Consider the following 23506-nt stretch of genomic DNA (forward strand, 5'->3'; position numbering starts at 1 on the left):
CATCCCGACGAAGAGACTTGCGCGCAACTTGGCGCAATTTTGATTCGCGGAATGTTGCTGTACGCAATGAAAACAACAACGCGCGATGCACGAAAATCGACAGCGGACTAATTGAAGTTTACGTTACCTGGAAGCACTCGCATTTACGCCGGCAAAATTGAAACAAAACACAAATCGAATAATGACGAGTAAACAGCGCAAACTGTTTGCAATGCGCCGAAAAGCGTTTCAAAATGAATCGGCGAGGACGCGAGTGCCGCGAGTATTGGCAGGGACACTTTTCGGTTTTGAAAGCAGGACGCTTTTTAAATAAACTAATAAATATTTGTACTGTTGTAATTGCGCACGAAGCGTCGCCCAACGACGATGTATTAGCGAGAAGCGCGCGTTGTGCTGCACGTCGCATGCAATCCGACAGCCGATTACGCAAACCGATATACACGAACCGGCTGTGCCTGTGGTAGCAACCGGCCATTAAATCAAAAGCCATTAAACTAATCAACATTATTTTAGCACTTTAGTAACGTTCTGGTCACCGGGAATTTTCGGCGTGTTCACTATACAAATTTTCGTTATTTGTTATTTGTACATACATACTTATCCCGACTGAAAATATCGTAATCCATAAATTTTTGCACATTGAGGCCCAGTTCCACAACTCATGGTTAACTCTTAACCGAGGTGTAACTTATTCATTGTCTCTTTCTAATTTTAGATATGAAAAGAGATGAGAAACAAATTGAACCTCGGTTAAGAGTTAATCGTGAGTTGTGAAACTGGCCCTAAATCTTTCTTCCTGCAAATTACGCACAGAGATCTTGTTCTCTCAGACGTCATTAAGTGCACTGTCAAATTCATAATGCCAAACTATACTTTGAATTATTATTCTTAACTCGGGAATAATTATCAGGAGATATTTTTATTGGATTGAAACAAAAGTTCGTAACTTCATTTGTATTATGTCTACATTTTTTAAATTCGGTATATAACTTTAATTGAAATGTAAAAACATCTCGGGTGATCATTTATTATACATACAAAAATCAAGTGACTACTCTCAGTAATCACTCCTTTACTTTAACAGAAACTGTTTCTAATCAATATATCGTTAATTTAATTAAAACAGGAATTGAACAATTCAACTCAAGAAACGTATTAAACTTGATTTAAATTTAATTTATTATTTATTATATAAATGCATATATACTTAGACATTATCTACTTTGAAACTAAGCAATTCAATAAATGGGTTGATTAAATGTAATTTTAATCATATTTTAACCACATGCTTTATGTATTAAAATAATACATTTTGACAGACATGAAAGTTAAAAGTAATAAAATGTTAATTAACTGAAGCAATTAGTTTAAATTTGTTGTTTTGATATTTAACAATGTACATTTGGATAAGAAAACTCGCGTACTTTATGTTTTAAACAATTAATTCGATTAAACGCTCGTCCTAAATAAATCTCAGCACGCGCTACATCGCGGTATAACAATCGCCGACAAGAAGCTCTCTCATTCGATTTTCTAAGAGTTCACACTTACGCCGTGAAAGCTTCCGCCTTTATCTATCTCATTTTTATCCTTCTATCGAACTACCTTTGATTCGCGTCAACCGCAATGCTTGTAGTATTTATCAGAAATTGTTGCGACGGTGACATTGTCACGAGGCTGCTACGATCCCTCAGGCAAAATCCACTTTCGATAGTCTCCTGGAACATTTGGTGCTACAAGGAGCAACTGTGCGACTGTGCCAAAAGGATTGAAAAGCCAAATTGTTTTACCGAGAACGTTATGAATAATATCGCGAAATGCAAGACTTAACAAGATTAAATTAAATAAATCTGTTATCTCACACCCACACGAACTTACAACACTGCGTGTTTAATTTAACATTTTCAATTATGAAAGCTACGTGTTTAATTTAAGGTTTCCTAATGTGACATGCGTGTACACTGGCAGTCATTAACGATATAGCAGATCTGATAATGCTTTTTCTTTAGAAACTTTATTTAGAATATGCAGATATAATATCATGATTACTTCAGTCATTAATTTTGATCCTCGATTGAATCAGTTCGCGATGTATAAATAAGTAAGATATAAAATAAATTGTTGTCAGGAGGTAAATGTTCATCTTTACACGGTCAGCCCCAAATGACTTCCGAGTGACCTTGATCCTCAAGAAGGTCAAGGTCATTGACCTTTTCCGTCGCTATTCGTTAAAAAGTTATCAACGAAACAATTTGTATACACAGAATTTGGAACACAAAATACATATGAGATCATTCTCGTTTCACATAACATTTTGCCTATATTTCAATTTAAAAATATTATATTGCAGGGAGGAGAGAGGGTGAGAGTCGGGGGTGAGAGTCGTGCGCCGCTTTGCAGGGGGAGAGGGAGGATGAGAGTCGGGGGTGAGAGTCGTGCGCTCCTTTGCAGGAGGAAGGAGGGTTGAGAGTCGAGGGTGAAGCCCCTCTCCCCCCCTGCTTGGGGGCGCACAACTCTCACCCTCGTCTCTCATCCCCTCTCTCCCCCTGCAAAGGGGCGTACAACTCTCACCCCCGACTCACACTCCCTCCCCCCCCTGAAATATAATATTTTTAAAGTGAAATATAGGCAAAATGTTATTTGTGTGTTGAATAAATATTATGTGAAACGAGAATGATCTCATATGTATTTTGCGTTCTAAAATTCTGTGTATACAAATTGTTTCGTTGATAACTTTTTCACGAATAGCGAGCGATGGAAAAGGCCAGTGACCTTGATCTTCTTGAGAGTCAAGGTCAAGATCACTCGGAAATCATTTGGAGCTGACTGTGTAAAGGTGAACATTTGCCCACTAATTTTATTCAGTTGTGCAACTTTACTACTTTAACATAGAAAACTAGAGCTGTTCATATATTATAGTTGCACAGATTTGCTAAATAAGTGAAGTTTTTAGTTCTTTCAACAAATCTTTTTTCCATGTAATGATAATTGTTTACAGACATAATTTTTTTATTTTCTTTTTTTGAACCATCAAATCTTCTTAGCTTATATAGAACTCACAGCAAGCTATAGCTTTGCTGAATTACTCAATCTATTTTTTCGTGCGCACGTCCTCCAAGAAACCTTCGCGCCTTTTAAACATCTTCACGCAGCGTCACGCGTTCCACAGCTTTAACAAATCTAATTCCACTCTCGAAGCCGCTTTTCGCGTAGCCATGCTACTTACAACCACGGGTCTCCATCGCCACCGTCGCCACCATCACCATCCGCGAAATCACCCCTCGCTTCTTATATGTATATGTATATATCCATCGGCGGTGCCAAGATCTCAAAGCGTTGATAAGGAAGAACTCTATTCACACCGCTCACGAGTGTTGGGTGAGAAGGATGCAGGTTTAAAGGGGAAGAAAGGCGGAAAGGAGAGAGACGGGAAAGGCGATCTACCGGCAGATCGGTGGTGGTCTTGAGGGGGGTGGTATACGCCCACGCGGTGGGTACAAAGAGCCGCGAGGGTACCTGGGGGTAGATTCTAATGATGGCGCGCGCGGTGCCCTACGGCAAATATCTTTACCGATAGGTAGATATAACCCTCTGCACGCTCTCTGTGAAGGTGGATATAACCATCCGCACGCTCTCTTATAGCCGGTCTACAGAGTTCTCCTGCACCCCTTCCCTCTACTCCCCGCACCCCTCTTGTCCTTCTACTTCTGTTTTATCCTCGTGTCCCCTCTCTCTCTCTCTCTCTCTCTCTCTCTCTCTCTCGCGAATACGGAAGCCGATAACGGGAAGGAAACGCCGGCGGACGAGTAATACGGTATTCACGGCCATTATTATTTTTGCAAGTTATCTCGGCCCGGCCTCTTCCTATCTTCCATTCCACTGTGGTACATCCACCTCATCCCCCTCTTCCTCTCTCCATTCGAGGCCTTTCTCTCTTATTTTTACCCGGATGATTTCTTTTCACGTCGTCTCTAGTGTATTTCCTTAAACGTTTCTTTTGAGCAGTTTGAAGCAATTCGGGACAGTTCAGCTTGACATAAAATCGTTAAAAATACCTGCGCGAAAACTAAATTTTTGCACATTTGATTGACGAGTTATTATACCTTTGTCCCACACAGACTTATTGTAACAACCATTAATGATAGATTTCTGAAACCTTTTCGAGACGTAAATCCTAATTTCAAAATGAGACTATAGTAGTTTTTAAATGAGAATAGTTTTTAAAGTCAACCAATTGAACTGACCGAAATTTGCGTGCTCAGACATGACAAAATATACAATAAAAGTATTTAGAAGAATAGAAGAAAATAGAATTAATGCTTGGAAACAATTCTTGAAAACTTTAACATTAAACTCTTCTCATTTAAAGACTACTACAGCCCTGATATTTTTGTATTAGGATTTTCGTCTCAAAATAACCTCAAGAATGTGCCATTAATGTTGTCACGGTAAGTCTGAGACTGTCTGTATATCTTCTGTAGAATGCTATACTTACTGCAACTATAGAGTTATTCACTGCCCAAGTTTACGAGTCTTTAATTGGATAATTGACCTTTAATCGACACTATTAATTTCGTATTGTGAGACATGCAGCTTCATCAACTGTGATTTAAGCTGAAAATTCTGAAGATTATATTATATCATGGGCAGTAATTTTTATCGCAAAGAGTACAACGGTATGACGGACTGAAAGACCCGTCCGTCGAAATATGTGCGCTGTCGACAAACGCGGCACGCATGTACGCTATATTGAGTTACTACATTTTACGAACCATAGCATAGCGGACGGTAATTGGACCGGACGTTACACTGTTTGACGCTGGTTACTGTCATATTTCGTCGCAACGCGAATGGACGGCAGGCTATGTGCTACTCCCCATTAAATCTCACCCTGAATACTCACATCGTCCACGAGACTTTGCATCAGATAGAAGTGGCGGAAAGTAATAGAATAACGGAAATAACGACTAAATTCTTAACTAATTATTCGCTAGCCTTTCATTGCACACCCGCGTTTCCTCCACCGCATTCGCTGTCTCTTCTCTCTCTCTCTCTCTCTCTCTCACTCTCTCTCTCTCTCTCTCTCTCTCTCTCTCTCTCTCTCTCTCTCGTTTAAACGTAAATTTTATTTGCTACATAAAGATTTTTATTCTAGTCATAACTTTAGTCAAAACTGTACAACGTGTTATGTAGAGTGTCTTAGGATACAACTTTGCACTAAAACGTTTCTAGCTAAATTGTAACATTTTTTTCTTATTTCTAGTTATAGAGTGTGTTTCCGCAGTTTCTCTGCTAAATCCTGAGACATCCCGTATTATTTTTTTAATTGCATACTTTTACATATTTTTCATTTTAAAAAACTTCCACGAATCTGATTATTAATACTATAATTTAATTATATATCATATGCTTAACGCTGAAGGGAGACATAGTTTCACAATCAGAACGCATAATAAACAACGATTCTGTTCTATTCTCTCTTGCGATTTCTCTCCGTCTTTCTCTCTTTTTTTTTGCATTCTGCATTCGGCTTGTTTGGCGTTTTTATATTCCACGCATCCGATCTGTCCGTCCGTTCTACGAGGAAAGATCGGATCTGCTATTTTTACTCGTTATTTTTGTTCACATGCTGGACATCGATAGCGTACGTACGCCCACCGCGTTTGCGTTAATTGAGCTCTTTTTGACGTGCCCGCCGAATAAATTGGCCGTGCGTTCATACAACGTACGCGCGCGGCGTTGAGATTCGACGAAACAATCATATTCGAGACACCGTTCCGAGCCGCGCAGCATTCGCCGAGAGAAAACGATCTATTGGTCCGAAGCGCGAGTGCATATTTTTCAATCAGTATCCAAACACGACCGTTTCATACCTCGAAAGTTAAACTCTACGCCATTGTTGTCTCGTGAAATTTTCAGCATCGGATATTATGCTCCTTCTTATATAAAGAGAATGATTATGAACATAAAACTAATGATTTGTTACTTTTTAAGTAACTGCAATAGTAACGTGTTACTTTTCAAAATTAGTAACGGTAACTTGTTACTTTTTGAGAGAAAAAAACAACTAATTATTTTTACAAAGTAACTTTCCCAATTCTTAATTATTTATATCGACGTTCAATCATCATATTATCAAAAAAATCTGCATCACACACATTTCAAAAGAATATACAATAATTAAATTACATATTAAGACATGTAGTAACAGCGCGCATTTTTCGGCGGATACCACGGTGGATGTTGCCCTGCGAGTCAGTGGTGAAATCTGTGAAGGATCAGACATTCCGAAACATCGATCCAGGCTGCATTTGCCTACGCTGTTGTTGGATTAGCACTTAAAGGATTAGGGAATTTTCTTTATCACGTTTATCCCGCCACGTACCGCGGACGACGGTCGAAGAGAGTCAGTCACGTGGCCGTACGTGCACGAGAGAGCGGTCGAAAAGCCACCCCCTCGTGCCTGCTGAGGGCGCGGACCGGTGAGGTAAGTATTCCGGTGTGTTTAGTATTCCAGCGCCATTTGATTCCTCGGCTTTGGTACGTGGGCCGCATTGTTTTCGAGTCTGACATCTCACTAAGGCGAATAAGGAGGGTCGAGTTCCGTGGGAATTCGCACAAGGAATATTATCGTAGCGTGCGGCTACCCCGCCATCTCTCTGTCGCCGTCTGTCTCCATCTTTCCTTCCCTCTCCTCTCATTCTCGCCTTCTCTTCCTCTTTCTCATACATCGCCGAGGCTTTTTCTCATTTGCTTTATAGCCGTATTACTTTATGTTATTATCGCTCTGCCGATTTTATATGTCTCGAAGTTTGCTTGATGTATAAGTAATGGTGGTTTTCGAGCATCAAGTTTTGAACAGCTCTCACATAAACCCGATATTTTATAATAAGATTTTCATACTATAATACCTTTATACATTATAAACAGTTTCATATTATTATTAAATACTTTTTTAATTAGTCGTGGCCAATAATTTTCATTTATGAAAAAAAATACGCAGTAGCAGACCGCATGCTCCATTAAATTAAATGAATCGATAACATCCTCTATATGAGCTCGTTGAAATGCAGAATGTTAATTAGCCGTGTAACTCTTCATTACAGGTAGTATCTCATTACTTATGTATCGATCCAGTAGTTAAATAGACAATGACACAATTGCGAGTGACTGATACTAGTGCAGTCTCAAGTAGCGATCAGCTCTCGCAATAGAGAGATCCTTTGTGATTTATCGAGGAATACGATTATCGAATACGCCAGAATGAAACCTAGCAACCGCTCACGCAATGTGTTCGCATTGGCGTCCATAAGTGCACGAACAGCTTAAGTTGATGAACAGATGGGTAAGATAATCACCGAGAAAATTTACCGCTGTCTTCTACATAATACATACACTGAAAAGAAATGCTGTTACATTAACAACATTAGTTAACAGCAGTCTAATTGAAAATAATTTTGTTAATTCAATATTAATGAAATAAATATCATTTTATGAGAACAAGAGCATGACGTATTTGTTTCACTAATGTTATTATTGAATTAACAAGATTATTTTCAATTAGACTACTGTTATTCTTTAAGTAGGTAAGCGGGATGACCACAGCACCCCGGGTAGTTTTAAACCTTGTTCTGGAAAAAGAAAATAAAAAGTATTGTCCAGATGCTCAGAAGTCTTAAAGTTCATTACTTTTTACATTCCTCTATTTCATGAGGATATAATGTAAATTTAACTATAATATAAATTAGTAAAAAATATACCTATTAAATTAAAGTTCTTAATTTATTAATGTGATAATCTTTATTAATATAAATGATAATAATATTGTACCTTTCGATTACGTAAAGTTTTCACCAGCATTAAAATATTTATAAAATTTGCATAAACAAAATATTAAAATAAATTATTACAGGGACGTGATACGTTGAGAAACCAGGAGACATAGTCAGATTTATCGCGTTCTTTTATACATATCTTATTCATATATCTTTTATATACGTATATATATGTATATATTATATATATCGTTTTTGTATATAGGGGGAAGTCGCCTATATCGTACCCTCTAATCGTAAACAAATCGTTTAAACAAAAGTACTGAAGATATAAAAATATTTCCGTACTTATATTAAACTTTGGTTCATTAGCAATAGAACAAAACGATACTTTTGCGAAAATAAACATTACATTATTGTTTAAATTAAATTTAAAAAAAAAGTAGCTTTCGGTACGATTTGGAGACCGGGTCGTTAAATTGTACCACCTGGTTCCTAAATCGTACTTCTAATATAGCAAACACGCTGACATTGTTTATTGTCATTTTGACATTAAAATAACATCTTTAACTATCAAAATGACGGTAAATAACGTCAGTTTGTTTATTAAGAAAATAAACAAAATTAATTTTAAAACTCATTTATTAAAAATTTATTTTTAATTTCAAACTGATTGTGAGTACAATACATATTTAAGTAGGTATAATAAAAACTTTTCTATTATAAAAACAGAAATTACACTCTGTGTTTTTTAAACTCATTTAAGAAAACAAAGTAAAAATCAATACTTAAATTGATTTAAGCTATCATTGCACTACATTTCAGAATATTAAAATTTCAGATATTTTGACAAAATAAGTTTTAGAGATAAAATCAATTACGGATTTTTCCGTCACAATAGAAAAGATTCAATAAAAAGACTCAATAGAAAGACTCAATAGAAAAATTTAATAGAAAGACTCGATAGTTGATAAGCAATCACTTTCTCGAGCACTTATTTAAACAGTTTTGGCAAATGTCAGGATTGTCGCTACAGGTTTCGTGCAACCATTTAGAGCACTTGACACACTGAATCCAGTCCACTGTAGGTCCTTTTTTATCATAATAGTAACCTCCACATATTGCACAATAATTGTTGTCCGCAAGGAATCATGGGCGCTCGCGTCACTTGCGAAAATCGTACCGGTACAATATAAAGACCAGAGACAAGTACAATTTACCCAACTCCCTCTATTTTTACAAATTTGCCAATAGCAACATAACTTATAAATATTTTGCTAATTTGATGCTATACTCAAAAAGAGTTGAAATATCAATTATAACTATGAAGAACACTATAACTCAATTACCCACCTTGTACTGATAACATCTTAGGTAAATTGTACCAAAACTTAGATCAGACACCGAACAAAATCAATTTTGAATGTCAACTCGTAAACAGATGACTCGAAGACAAAACAAAAATGATAGTTCTTAATCCATATTACCAGCGTCACATCAGTGTCATTAAATTTTAAAATAAATGTTTCGTTTAGAAAATACAATAGAGGTACGATTTAACCGTCGGTACGACTTAGCCAATTCTCCCCTAAATTTTATTTATATATCTTCAATTTGAATTATGTTTGACTACGTCATTTTTCAACATATCATGTTAAATGATGAAGACTCTGTGTATAATCGAATTGTAAAATATCATTACTTCGTTAATAAAGATTATCGCATTAATAAGTTAATTCATCCTTTATTCATTGTTGGTCTTATTTTTACATATTACTTTGCATATTACAAGCTATATTAATATATGTATTTATTATTAAAATTCTTTTTGAGGTGTTTTGAACTCCTCACCCACTAATTTGCTTTAAATCACTTATCTACTTAAAGACTAACTAACAGTTAAAATAACATTACTTTTTTCGGTGTACATTCTTTTTAAATATAGCTTCCTTAAGTGGAGTCCTAAAATTCCCCGAGTAAATTCGATTTCTTTGCCAAATCCATTTCTCGTGACTGACATATTTCACTTAAATGCATTACTGCGAGACGATCATTTCTCCATGAATATTATGCTCTTCGCTTACACGAAATCGTTACACAGAAAGCAAGCTATGCATCTTGCCAGTCTGCCTTTTTTTCGATTAAGATAAATCAACTTTTAATCGAGACTTTAATCGGAATAAAAGGATAGTTTCAGAAATATCTTTCTTGTTCTTATGAGATGTTGGCGTGAAAACAGAAATCTGAGATTATGATTCACTCCCCCTACTTCACCGCGACCCTTTAGCCTTTTGCTACCCTACACCGTCGACGTTCATTATATTAATTCGAGAAATGTATGAGGACCATCTCGACAAGATATTAGCACAAACCAGGCATGAGAACCGCGGACACTAAATCTTACCGCGTACCTACGTGCCATCTTTCCACAGCTTCCCTTTCTCTCCCCTTATACGTAAACCGCAATTCCCGCATTGTAACTACGAGGGACACACTTACATACTCACATCTATTTTATGCATACTATCCCGACGTAACACACACGAATGCATACATACGTACGTGGCCTCGCTACCTTGCGCCACGACTGGTTTTGCTCGTAAACTCGTCGCGCTGATCTCGACTCGATGATCTTGCGATCTCTCCCGTTTCTGGGGCTCGTTTGCTGATTAAGCGCAAGATTGCCCCTTCCGTGCGATCCAATTCTGTGTAACGGTATCTGATCTTTTAATCTTCGATACGCGTTTTCCTGGATCGGTCTGTTCTGTCCTCCGTAACGAACGATCGGAATTATACATATATCGTTCGCTACAAGCAGCGCGATCGTAAGGAAAGCATGCCGGAATATAAAGGTCGTGAATCATCACTTTTTCTTTGGTCCAATGATTCAGTAACTGCAGTTTTCAGGAACGAGCATAAACCCGCATAAACTATATTGTTCCCTTACTTCAAAAGTATCACAACTTAAAAAAAATATAATAATGTGATTTTCGAGTTGTTACCATAAATAAGTTAGGTAAAGATTACTCATTAAATTAATTCAACTTCTGCCAAATAACACTTGTGATTATTCAAAATAAAAGATGCTATCCTAAACCGATTTCTTTGTAAAAATTCGCTTCTTTTTCGATAAAGGGGTTATTTCAAAGCGATCTTTTGCAAAAAAGAAATCGATTTTTAGCGAATCGATCCGGAGATCGCACATCCCTATAATGTATATAATAGACGAAAGAATGTGGTGGGAGCCATCACAATTGTCGCATGGTGCGATTTACACAGCGTATCCCTTTACAACTTTATCGTTATCGCGATGTCTTCTGCGTCTCGACGTCATCGATAACGGCGGAATAACCGATATCGCGTGTGAAAGTTGCAGAAAGTGATAAACATGTTTTTCTACTTGGTTATCTCTCATCGGAAGAACCGGCGTCGTGCAGGCATCGAAAAGGACTCGTACAAGTTCCTTTTGCGGAAAGCAATCTGGAAAACACGTTTCTCTCTCGTCTATTGACGTAAACACGCTTAGTGCGGTGGCCCAATCTGCGGAATATCTTTCGTGCGGCGAGACTTTTCTGTGAATGAAATACCAGCGCACGAAAGCCTGCCGCTTTTTCGACAGTCAGACGTAAATAACAATGGAACGGATATAAACAACGCGGTCGAAAAGAAACGACTGATCCACTCTTGGTAAGTTTATATCGCTCTCTTCACAGCGACGGACGCCAAATCTCGCACCGCGGTCCGTAATTCGGCTCGCGGCTTTCCGAGTCCGACTCGCGAAACTTCCGCGAAACTTGCCCGCTTGTCCGAGTCGCACGAACTGTTTTCGACCTCGACTTCGTAAACGGAAACGGCTGCACGCGAGGGGGTGAAATATTCGCCGTCGCGTTTACGCGAACGAACGCGGTCACGTACACGGAATATTTCCTTTCGGCGACGTGGAAATTTCGGGTAAACAGATTCCTCGACCGGAATTCGCGATCGATAGGCGCGGCCAGGTCGCACCCTGCGACCTCGATTTCGAAACTGTCGCCTGGCGCTTATAGGTGACACAGAAAAAAGATGACTATCTTTATATCTTTGAGCACATTAGAGAGGAAAAGAGCTAGAAATAATAATACTTGGCTATAAATTATACAGAAGATTAATATATGCAGTGTTTTTTTTTTAAATCATTAATAATGAATTTAGTATGTAATGTTGGAAATAAACCAGCATTAATATCGATAATCGGTTTAAAACTTTTAATATTGAATAATGGATATTATTGACCGCACCAGCTCATTTGGAACTTTGAAATATTAATAAAATTATATGATATAAATGGACGTAGAGCCGTTCAGAAAAAATAATTTTAATTACGAATCGTGAATAAGTAATGTAAAAATAATAATAAATAAGTAAGGGAAAGAATTTAAAAAATGATGGCAAGAAAAATGTTTATGTGCATGTTACAATTTACGTTATTATGCTACTATATAAGTACCTAAAATATCATAATAACTAAATCTGACAATAAATAATATAATAAGATCAAGATGAATCGTATATATTTTATGGTGACTTCTTTCGAAAACTTTCAATACTATAAATTTCATCCTCCTTTTCTCCTCCGTCGTAACAAAGTCGAGTGAGCTCACAGTCGTGATCGATCATATAGCTCGCGAGTTCGAGATTTTGTTTTGCCAGGGAGACGGTGGTCGCCGTCTTGCTGGATGTGTTTGGACAGCGGAGCCGAGAACCGAACTGACCCCAGAAGAGGGTAAGGAGCAACATCGTCGTCGGTCGTGGCAGGGAGTTCGCGTAGAAGTACAACGAGGGGGTGAAAGCGGGTACGCGTGGAATCCTCTCGGGAATGGAGCAGACCGGGTCCAGATCCCAACTACTCCCCCCTTCTCCCCTCTTGCCCTCCCACCCTGTATTCGCCGCCTATCCGGGGAGTCCGGTTGGCGCCAGTTACAGTGGGATGCAGACAGAAAGACGCCGTGCGTCGTAACCGTGGCGCCAGAGATACTCCTCGACGAGACCGACGGTCGCCCTTCGTCTCTTCTCTTCTCCGACGAGCGATCCCCGTACGATCTCTCCTTGCCGACGCATCATCCTTTCGTCCTCGAAATGTCTCTGGTACAGTTGCCGGCAAAACGGTGGATTATTATACGGTTTTGCTAAAACATCTAAAAATAATTTTGTTGGGCTATCAAAATAATTACGCACACTAAAAAAAATATTCTGATCAACAAAAGGATCCAACAAGAATGGCACTTTGGTGATAATAAACAAAATTGCTAATTACCTACAATAATTATATCAATCTTATATAATCATTCTTATCAAAATGCCATTCTCGGACCCTTTTATTGATTTAGGCCGGTATTCATAGTTAGATCTTATATTCAAGACCGTCTTAACTACAATTACACTTAAGAAATCACGGACCAATCAGAAGGCCGTGTTAGCATCTTAAGACATTACTTAAGACAGTCTTGAAATAAGAACGGACTATGAATATCGCCCTTAGTCATAATATTTTTTTCAGTACCTATGAGTTTAAGTTAATTAGCAGAATGTAAAAATTTTTTTCAGCATTGTTCATGCTTTCTCACATAATTATTTTGATAGTCCAACAAAATTATTTTCAGATCTGTATCCATCTAAATTTTTAAATACTTCAGCAAAATCATTTTTTCTATACAGACCTTTGGGTGACAAGGGTGTGATAAATTAATTAGCACGCTCGACGAGTCAGCCGATGCTCGAGGGATGTTGGGGTATGTCGCGTCAATTATGTAACAATGTGTATATATATTTTTTATTAATTGGAGCGACTATCAAATTACTGGGTATCGTACCGCGTGTTTGGACACTTAATTTTATTACTGGATCGCAGAGTCTGTTATCAGACTCTGTTTATCAGACAAACGGAAAAAGTAAAACGATTTTTGTTACGATTATATTATACTTACCGATTAGATTATACTGTTTAGTTTATGGATTTTGCAGCTTTTGAGTACATCCGACTATTTACAGAGTAGAAAGAATTGCAGTGTTCGGTCCCGAGGAAAGAAAATGCTTTCGTAACGCACAGTGAGAGCTCAATCGTTTGAATAATTATTTTATATATATGTATATCTATATATCTATTGGGGGTGGAGAAGGCGTTAGGGGGATCTGCACATTCCGCAGTCTCAATTCAGCGAAAATGTAAATATGAATTTACTAACTTCGCGCATGAAGTAACTCTACGTAATAACTTGGCGTATCTCTTTCGGGCCCTTATTTGCGTTGGCTTCTATCGCGACGATGACAGAAGGCCGTTACTTATACACTAATTTTCATTTTAAAGGCCGACTTTAACGTATGCATTTCGCACCGCGTATCATGTAAATAGCCTGCATTAAGCTGGTTTTAAATTTAGAGCGACTCCAGAGGTATCTTTTCTTGTAATACCTCGTGTAATTGCCATCGCATGTATAACTATCCTTAATACCTAGTGAATAAACATACAACATGCATTTATATTATTACACCCCGATGGAAGAACTCGTTGCTTCTTGTATAACTTAGGGAGCGGAAAAAAAATTGCTTCTGGAAATCAGGTGATTTTGATACAAGTCTAAACTGCTGCTAACAAAGCATCGCATGTATAATATAATTATCCTTAACCCTCCACTCGCAACATGGGATTTTTAAAGATACCATCGATATTCTGATTATAAATTCTAGTAAGTTTAAATCTGTAAAGAAATAAGTAAAATATAATCCGACTTTTATGATAAAAACTCATTGTTTAAAGCTTCGATATGTATACCAGAATTTTTTCAGATTTTGATATATCTGGTATAATATAAAAATTTACTCTGCTTCTCAAAGATCTCTATTATTAACAAAAAAGTGAAAATTCCATATTGAAGGATTAATATCTCGTGAATAAATATAAAACATGCATTTATGATATATTATATTATTACACCCCGATGGAAGAGTTCATCATTGTTTGTTATATTTTGGGCGGAAAAAAAATCGCTGCTGGAAACAAGCGATTTTGATCTAAGTCTAAGCATTTGCCGCTAACTATTTTGACAGCCGTGTTGCTTACTGCAAACTAACTTTGACAAATAGATCCTTAAGAACGGGGTCACGGTGCGCCGAGCATTCGAAAAAGATCGAGTGGAAGTGGAGGAAGCACATCGTAAACGTGGCGCCGGATACTTTATACCTACCCTCTTATATTCCGCGCAAAGGGGTTGCTGCCCCATGTACAGTCTATAACAGAAATTTCAGTACTATTACTGGTGTCCGGACTGGATATCGGAGGCTCCAATCGTAGTGGCGCAGGCCAAGCGAGCCGTCTTCCGCTTTGTTCGCGAGCCATGCACTCCCAATATACTCCATATCCGCCGTTCTGGTTTCTCGGTTTTTTTTTCACATTTTTCCCCTCGTAGCGTAACGCAAACGGTACGAATGACACGAGCGATTCAACGTGAAAGAACAGGCAAAAAGAATTATAAAAGAGCTAACAGTTCTTCTAAAGAATACAATTTAACTATAATTTTAGTAATTTTATGGATAACGAACGATTATCGTGGCTCCAGTTCTCTAGGCAAGAACTCGACGAGATCATCTCATCGAAATAAAATCTATTGTACCTTTCATTAAACTGTTTTCCGCAATTTTCTCATACTTACTCCCGGTTATATTACTCTTTTACTGAAACTCCGCCGCGCATTCTATCTTCTATGCCCCGGCGCCGTCCTTTCTTTTTGACGTTCACCCGACTTCTTGCTACTGGTAAAACATGCATACATTTCCGACGATTTTAAACCAGCGGCTGGCCGGCGTTCCGCCGGACGGATATTTCTGAATTATGAACGGGTCGTCGTTGAATCATGTATACAGACTCATGTATACGCCGGATGAGGATCTTAATGCAAGTACGATTGTTTTATACTTATCTCGCGCGGACGTGCACCGACAGATTCTCATCGTTACAAGCCTCCTTCGCCTTTTTGGCGCATCGACACTTACATTATTTAAATAATAAATTATTCCACATTATTTATAACAAACAGCCATATATGTATAAAGTTATAAAAATTGTGCTTGATTAAAAGGCGGTAACCATGTTCCACCTGCATTTGCGACACGTAAACGGCGCGGTAAATTTTTCCACAGGCATAAATTTAGAATTTTGCAGAGTAGCAGTGCTCGCATTATGCGGCTCATATATCGTCCAATTTGAATGAGCTCGCTAATACTTACTCGTCTACCTCGTTGCAATTTTAAAGAGCGACTTGCTCATTTCCACGCGACTGTACATTACTCGGCTTAATCTAATGAACACAATTAATACGACATTAAAGCGTACCAAGGTTCCCCCGTTGTAGATACTCCACCAAGTAATGCACACTTCGTGAAAAATATATTGTTAGGTACAAAAGAAGCAATGGTAAACCAATCCCTTGAGTTAAAATAATATTTTGTTGTTTTTAACTTCCATCTGTGTCAAGATGTAAATCGATTCGTTTCTGCATTATTAAATTCATAATATTATATATAAATTATACCCAATTTTTTATTTTGTTCCTACCCAATATGTTGTTAATTTCATTAATACAATGAAGTTAAACAATTTAATTCAACAAAATATATTAAATTTGAGTTAAACTTATTTTAAGTTTAATGAATGTATACTTTAACATGGATGCTGTTTACTTTCAAATTAATCACAGAAATAAATTAATTTACATTTTGGCGCAAATGGAAATTAAGAACAACATAATGTTATTTGACTCAAGGGATTGATTTGTCATTGCTCTTTTGATATCTAACAGTGTGTTAATTTCAATAACAAATTAACGTACGCACTTAATAAGTAATGAACTAAATTCGAATCAAAGTTAATTTTCTTGAATTAAATTGTTTAAATTCATTGTTTTAGTCAAATTAACGACATATTGAGTAGAAGCAGTGGCGACTTATTGAAATGATTAGAAACAACTCAAATTTCAAATTATACATTTAATTGTGTATAAAAAATAGATAATATATTTCTCATATTTCTCTTGATACATAAAAATGCGTGTTTAATATAAAAACACTCTGTATACATTCGAGCTCACGTAAGCAATAAAAACGCAAAATATTAGCAAAAACATGACAGTAACAGCGGTGCGCAAACGTTTTTTCATTGTGCAATTAAACGCGCGATAATAAGTGCCGCTTGATTATTATGCCGGAAACGTGACTTTTTGGATTTTCCAAACTGCCACCGGAACTGATGGAACGTCAGCGCGTGTACGTATTAGTTTGAGTGATGAAGCAGAAAAGCAATAGAGAGAGAGAGAGAGAGAGAGGGGGAAAAAGAAAGGAAGAGAGGGAGAAGAATAGTGAAGACAAAGAGAAAGCGAGAGAGGAAAGGGGAACGGAGGGTAACGAGGGTTAAAGTGCGAGTACTCGTCAATTATGAAACGCTCCTCTCCATCGGGGGAAATTGCGCTCTATTAAGGAAAGTACTACGTGTCCGAGTGAAATTTTCGGCCTGCCGCACCGCCATTGCGGTGAATAAAAACAAGCAAGAGAGGAGAAGGAGGCGTGCAATGGCTACGGAATAAATCGCTAGCTCGCACGCAGAGGGACAAAGCGATACGGTATTAATAAAATTATTATCCCCGAGCCAGATAAATGGATCGTAAGGGCGAATACTGTGAGAAATTTATCGCGCCCTTTTCAAGGAAGGAAGAAAAGGGGGATGCCCCTATGTACTGTACCTATGTTGTTGTTGTACACAATAAGGACACGTCTGTCTCTGGTACTCGGCGCGACGTGATTTCGTCTTTGCTTCATTACCGAGACTTCATTACTGTAATAGCGAAACAGTGTTTCGTCCTTTCGGTATGACAAGATTCTACTCGCGCTATTCGGACTTTATTTGATTATCACACAATGGCTTTCCTCTCGCGCACCGGCGCACCTGATGCAGCAGACTTTCTCGAAAAGTATGCGAGAATGGTGCCAGCGCCAGTCCCCGAAAGTTGTTTCCTTCAACGGAGAATCGTGATTTACATATGAACGCGAGAGACGCGTACGGCCAAAAGCGCGCAGGCATATAAATACGTTTTACCGTTCGTGCGTGTTGTGTGTGTGCCCTAAAAATTTCACTCGTATTGTCGCCCGCCGATGCTCTCGCGGAATATTTCATCTCGCGGGGCGTTGACGGCCGCGCGCTTTCGGAAGTTCGCCGTTACCTTTTTCCCGTCCGAAACTTCCGCGCGCTTTATACGAAATTGATGAACTAAGGAAGAAGTATTTTATATACCGGCGCGGGCGTGCGGTGCTCTATGCTGCACGCGGTGGTATCGCGGACTACGTGCGGAGATATACGACCACCTCGAGAGCACGTATCCGCGAGTTTTTGTTCGTTAACCGGAAGCCCCCGAGTTTCACGAGGCGCACGGCCCGAGAACGGATAATGATATGCGGCGAAGAAAGACGGCGTAGCTCGTAAAGCGTATAAATGAGAGCGCTGAATTTGTCATCGCCGTGTTCTCGCGACGCTTTTCAAGCCTGTGGTGGTATCGAAAACTTATTTTATCCATATAAATATACAAAAGTGTCTCGAGATACGCTATTAGATATCAAAGGAACAATGGTAACTTAATCCCTTGAATTAAATAATATTTATTTTTAGCTTCCATCTGTGTCAAAATGTAAAGCACATTGTTAAAAATTTCATGAAATTTAATATACTTTAGTTACATAATTTGAATTCAATTTCATGACATTACATTAAATTTAATGTATTTATAACTGAAAAACATATTTGTGTACATGAAACTTAATGTATTTTTTGTGAAACTTTATGAAATTTAATATACTTTTCATAAAATTTTATGAAATTTAATGTATACGCTCATTACATTTAAGTTACAGCTGTAATTTAATTTTCAGTTAAATCATTCATTACTTTTAATTTCGCTCCACGAGCTTCATTTACATGTAAAGGAAGCATTTCTAACAGTCCATTTCTGTGATTGGTTTCAAAGTAAATATCGTCCAAATTAACGTATGTATTTAGTAAATAATGAACTTTGAATCAAATTTAATACATTTTCTTAAGTTAAATTGATTAATAATAATAAGATTGAAAGACCGCTAATGTTAAACATAATACTTTAAATTAAGAAGCGCCATAACGGTCAGAACGTTAAGATGTTGAACTATTGTAAATTCATTTAAATGAATTAATTTCAGAAATGATAATTGCGTGCCGATATGGTTGACCTTCAACGCAATCAAATCTGAAAATATTAATAATCCCCCCAAATTTCCCAACTTAAAAACTGTAATGCGAAAAATAATGCCTCGGCCGGGAGTTAAATTGATTAACTATTTATTTTAAATTAGTACATTATTAATAATCGATAGTTTTTGATATATAGCGTACCAAAGGTGCTCTTTAAGCACAAATTTTACACCTTCAATACACCATAACTCAAAAACCATCCATTATTGAGCCTTGTGTCTATTTTATGATACCTTTTGTTCATCACATAATAAGCTACATCATATAAAGAAGACTATCTTATTTCACACAATTTTCTATATAATTTTCTTTTATCTCTTATTAAAGTTGTGATACTTTTCCATATAAGCAATGTGTTGATAAATGTATCGTTTTTTTTCAAAAAATACTAATTTCTGAATTGCATCATTTTTCTATTAATGCAGCGATATATTGTATATCTGTATACTTCACGAGCAACCGTTATTTATTTGCGATTTCCACAATTGTGGAAATTCCAAAAGTCATATCTCAGTATTTGAGAAATTTCTATCTCACATTTCACATAACCATTCCGCGCAGTACGCTCTACGTCTCTTTCCATAGTGCTTAGGACGTCACTTATTCGCACCGCAATGCAATCCGTCCCAACCGGGAAGAAAATTAGCCTTTAGACAAAATCGATTAGCTCGACCGGTAGAGCGGCTTTAAAAGTAATTTTGAATTATCCACCGATACGCTTCACGCGCGGTCGAATGGCGATAAGAGAACTTCGGCCATCGAACAGTCGAAGCTTTAAGATCTTTTTTAGAAAGGAAAAACTGCGTCGGTTCGTAAAAGCGGCTCGGGGAACCTCGGCCCTTTCCAATGACACACAGGTCGACCCGCTTCGGCAAGCAGCAAAGTGTGATAACACCATGAAACTTTTACGGGTAAATAAAGACCAATACACGAAACAACGCGGCCATCGTAAAATTTTTACGGACCGGAAGGGCGTTCCCGCTTCTTTCGTTTTTTTTTCTTCATGAACTCTCTTAGTCGGAAAAATATCTCAACGTTCCAGTATTCCGAGAAACCGGATCCGCAATCGCGCGTTGTTACACTCCTTTTATTGTCCTGTACTTTTCGTTCAATAAATAGTTTTACGGCGCGGACGTTATTAGACTTTATCAATGAGTCCCGATCTTCGTCGCAATAGTTATACCTCTTTGGCGCTACGCGAAGAATATATATATAAAAAAATATAGAAGTTTATAGAACATTTCGAAAGAATGTCTTCCGAAATGTCATATAAACTTCTATACATTTTTTTTATATACGGAAAAGACGGTTTTGCTGAAGAATCTAAAAATTTAACTAAATACTTCAAATAGATCTGAAAAAATAATTTTGTTGGACTATTAAAGTAATTATATAGAATGCTTGAGTTAACTACTGAGAAACTTTTTGCAGTATCGCTCATCATATTTGAGTTTCATACGTAATTATTTTAATGATCCAAAATTATTTTCATATCTACATGAATTTTTGGTACATTAGCAAAATTGTTCTTTCTGTGTGTATTGTGTGTGTGTGCGTGTGTGTATGTGTGTGTGTAGCAATATATATTATATTATATTAATAAGATTCTTATTACAACGTTTAATATTTTTGATACGTCCAAATTATTATTGATAAGACATCTTATATATATTAGTGTCATACTAATTCTAGATATTAGATCGAGTTGAATAATGTATAATCTGACGAGAATATCTCCTTATTATACATAGTACAAATACATATAATTTCTTCTCTTAGATTGAGAACTCTGGAATTATATGCACGAGTAGAAATTTTCGCAACGTCAAGGTTGGTTTCCAAGTTACCATGAAGTTCTCCCGAAGTTTAATGCAAACCTTACAAAACACCTCGTATCACCGTTCCGTATCGTGCGATTTAATATCGAAAATCAAAGGATTAAGTTCCAAAGAAATAAGTAAATAAAAGAGAGCTTGCTTTTTAATTAGTTGAGAAAATTCATCGAAGAAGTTGCCGTACTTTCGGGAGGGGGAGGGGATAAAATGCCCCCGTATTACTCGTTTGTATTACGTAAATACGGGCTTGAAAAGACCGTATAATAAGCTAGTCGGGGCACTATAGGATTTCGATCGTTCCCGAGCGACGAGGTCTGGACACAAAGGTGGCATTCTCGGACAAGAAAGCGGCAGTGTATACGAGACAGGAAGAGAGAGAGAGAAGGCGGAGAAGAACTTGCCGCGAACGCTCGAGGAAAGGGGTGAAATAAGGGCGCGCGAATTGCGGCCCCGGAACGCTCCCCGAACACACAATAAAACCCCATCGATTTTCACTTAGAGAAAACTCAGGCGCTCGCTTTTACATTTATTCGAGTTATCTTGGTTTGTCATTCGGGAGAGATGCCAATGCATCGACGAGAATGCGCGACGGGGAAAAACTGCATTTCCGTCGTGATTTCCACCACTCGCTACCACCTTGGAGATCCACTCGCACTGGTCTTCATCCTTTAACCTAAAGGGCGGCATTGCTCATTGGCGCCCTTATCGAGCGCCTTATCACTGTGTTATTTATTATTGTCGGTCGCGGAGAGAGAGTACATTAAATTTCCATTACCTTCCTTAAATACGAGCGGGGCGAGAATTCGATTCGTTATTTATGTCTTCCTCGTTTTTGGATAGTGAACGCGTATCCTGCGTATGTAATTTCCTCCTTGATACATGTTAATGCACTCTAAAAATTGGCATTACTGTCTGCTACAAATAACACAGTTTAACAAAAAATCAATTACTTTTTCTCTCCGAAGTATTGTAGTATTAAGATTGGGAAAGTTACTTTTGTAAAAATAACTAATTACAGTTAGTTTTTCTTCCAAAAAGTAATTATAGTTACCATTGCAAATTACCGATTCTAAAAATAGTAATGCATTGCAGTTATAATTACTTAAAAATTGATGAACTGTTACTTGTCAGTTATTCTTCTGTTTTGTAATTTTTTGTATTGCTATTTTAAATATGTACATTCAGGTTATGTACTGTAGCACTTCGAAGAGAATTTGGTGTCCAATTGTATAATACATCGTTTTTTGAACGATATATTCTCAGCTTGATTTTCATATCCGTACTTTGCCTATATATACATATATCTCTCTAGATATATAATCTTTATTAAAATCTTTCATGAAACTTTTTGTAATAATCGGCGTAACGTTCGCGTATACACTTACATATATCACAGGAGCTGAAATAGCGATATTTGTAGCTATTGTTTGTTGGAGAAGCAGCGAAAGCGGAACCGGCGCGCAACTGGAATCTCGCTTGCCAATCAATGGCGCTCACAATCAATATGATTGGTCATGTGGTGGAGATAAAATTGAGCACATTCATCAAGCCTTAGTCAGACTGATGGCCGTAAACATGTTCCGGTTTTGTGACAAGTCTGGGTATCAAACAATTTATGCAGCCGTCGAACGTGAGCGGAATTGAACGGTACCGGCGCGGCCTGTCAAAGATCTCATTCGGCTTATGTTAAAATAAAAATGGAACTTAATCTCCCCGACGTCAGGTAGAAATTTATCGTCTGTTTTGCTGCGAGCGCTTAACTGACATTGTCGTTGTTGCGGGCGAAACATTACAATTTCACCCGCATTTAACGGAATTTATGTCGGATATATAAATATTACAAATATGTATATACAGCTCGGTTGAAAGTTTAAATCGTATCCCTTTTATATAATTATTTTGAAATTTTATCAACACCGCGTAAAATTTTATCCGCATCCACGTAACGGGATCCTTTTTTTTGGAGATTAAAGGGACTCATTAAACAATATCAGTTCTCTGTGACGCAGTTTGTAATTGTGCAAACGTGCAGGTGAGTTATTAAGCTTTGAATTACGAAGTTAATGAACAGATGATTATTAAAACTGTCGCTATCTGCGATGTGTTCCGCCAAGCACACAGCTCGCTCGGATAGTTAATGAAATTATTTGGGAGGTATTCCGGATTATCTGTTTCGGGCTCACTGAGCGCTTAGTGCTACGTGCGTACGACACCTCGTACATATACAAAGAATAGCGTCCGCGCGATCTGCGGCATTTTGCGTAAATACAGCGCATTGTATCGAATAAGCATTCCAAATTAACGCGCATCTACAGCAAACGATGCTTTTGACGATTTAGGGCAACTTCACAACCAAACTCCGATTAACTTAATCAGCACTATTTTAGTATATAATACAAACAAAGTTATTAATTTAATCAATAGAGTTTATTGCATCGAAGAGATTAATTAAAATTAAAGATTAATCCTATAATGCTATCGATACGTAAATTTTACGTATAAATAAATATAATATATTCTGCAATAAATCTTCTTTCATAAAAATACGAAATTCATTATAAAATTGCATTTTACATTAATATCAGCTTTTTTTT

Source organism: Mycetomoellerius zeteki, unplaced genomic scaffold (genome assembly GCF_001594055.1).
Source record: "Mycetomoellerius zeteki isolate Tzet28-1 unplaced genomic scaffold, Tzet1.0 scaffold51, whole genome shotgun sequence".
In the NCBI taxonomy this organism is placed as follows: domain Eukaryota; kingdom Metazoa; phylum Arthropoda; class Insecta; order Hymenoptera; family Formicidae; genus Mycetomoellerius; species Mycetomoellerius zeteki.